Genomic DNA, 1,690 nt, shown 5'->3' on the forward strand with positions numbered 1-1,690 from the left:
CTGAAAGCTACATTGGCTAAAAAAGAAAAAAAACTAGGAGAGTTGCATAAAGGAATTGTTTACCCTCAGGACAGTGCACCTGCTCAGATATGGAAGTTGTCCTATGAGAATTTCATTAAGAAACTTGCTCTATCCACCCTATAGCCTTGATCTTGCCCCTTCAGACTTGTTTTTGTTCCCCAAACTCAAAGAACATTTATAAGAAACAGGATTTAAGTCCTCAAGGATGTCAAACTGTTTGATGTACAAATCAATAAGCACAGATTTCTTCAAAGGAGAATTCTGAAGATAGAAATAGCTCCTTCACCCATTAGTAGGCAACTGGACACCCCCTTGCTGAAGGGTTGTGGGGAGGAGATGAGCCAGTCGGGGTGCAGGGTAGCAACAATGAAACATATAATTTTCCTCTAGTTCTTGAATGCTTCCTACCCCCCACTGTCAGGATCCCAATTCTACCTTACGGTTCTGGCTAGACCAGAGGATGTACATTGGTACAGATAGCAACTGGAAGCACAGGGAATCCAGGACAGATGACCCCTTCAGGACCAGCGGATGGCTGGATGGTGGAGGGAATGGGGTGGAAAGGGGGAACCGATTACAGGAATCTACGTATGGCCTCCTCCTTGGGGGATGGACAGCAGAGAAGAGGGCGGGGGGAGATGACGGATAGTGTAACATATGACAAAATAATTATTAATTATGAAAGGTTCTTGAGGGAGGAAGGAGTGGGGAGGGAGGGAAAAATGAGGAGCCGATCTTAAGACCTCAAATGGAAGGTAAATATTTTGAGAATGATGATGGCAACAAATGTACATATGTGCTTGACACAATGGATGTATATATGGATTGTGATAAGAATTGTACAAGCCCCCAAGAAGATGATTTTTTTAAAAAGAAAGAAATAGCTCCTGCAGAAGTGTAAGGGCCCAGAGGGAAACAATAGCTTCATATTTTTATACTTGTATTTAATAAGGTTTCTATGATTTTGTAGCAATGCTTTTGGGAGTTTTTGATTGTTTGGCTTTTTTGGTACAAAAATAAGCACTGGCAAAGATTTAGTGGAATTTTATGGGAATATGAAATTGTCCAGCCCTTTGGAAAGCAGTCTAGCAGCTCCTGAAAAGTTTTATTACCTAACCAAGCATTCTGCCCAAGAGAAATGCAAACACGTTCCCACAAAAATTTGTAAATGAATGTGGACAGCACCATTATGCACAGTAGCTTAAGTTCAAAAATGACTCAAATGACCATTGGCTGGTGAATGGATGAATAAAATGAGGTCTGTTCACACAATAAACTTCGACAATGAAAAGAATAAAGTATTGGTTAATACGCCAACATGGATAAACTTGAAAACATGGTGATTGCTTTATTAAATAGGCATCTCATTTGTTTTTGTGAACTCTCATAAACATCTATTTTTAAAATATAAAACATCAAACTATCCAATGAATAAAATTCTTTTTTTTTTCTTCAAATTAAACACTTTATTTTTTCCCTTTTTTTCATGGGATGTTTAAAACTTATTTATTATTAATTGGGAGTTAATACATATATCTTGTCAAGAAGAATTGTATAATTGCTACCACTATCATTTTCTAAACATTCTTTTTCTTCCTAGACTCCTTTTTATTTATTTATTTTATCATTTTATTAGGGGCTCACACAACGCTTATCACAATACATACAT

The sequence above is a fragment of the Echinops telfairi genome, unplaced genomic scaffold (genome assembly GCF_000313985.2).
Source record: "Echinops telfairi isolate 266 unplaced genomic scaffold, ASM31398v2 ScPeMD7_18;HRSCAF=68, whole genome shotgun sequence".
In the NCBI taxonomy this organism is placed as follows: domain Eukaryota; kingdom Metazoa; phylum Chordata; class Mammalia; order Afrosoricida; family Tenrecidae; genus Echinops; species Echinops telfairi.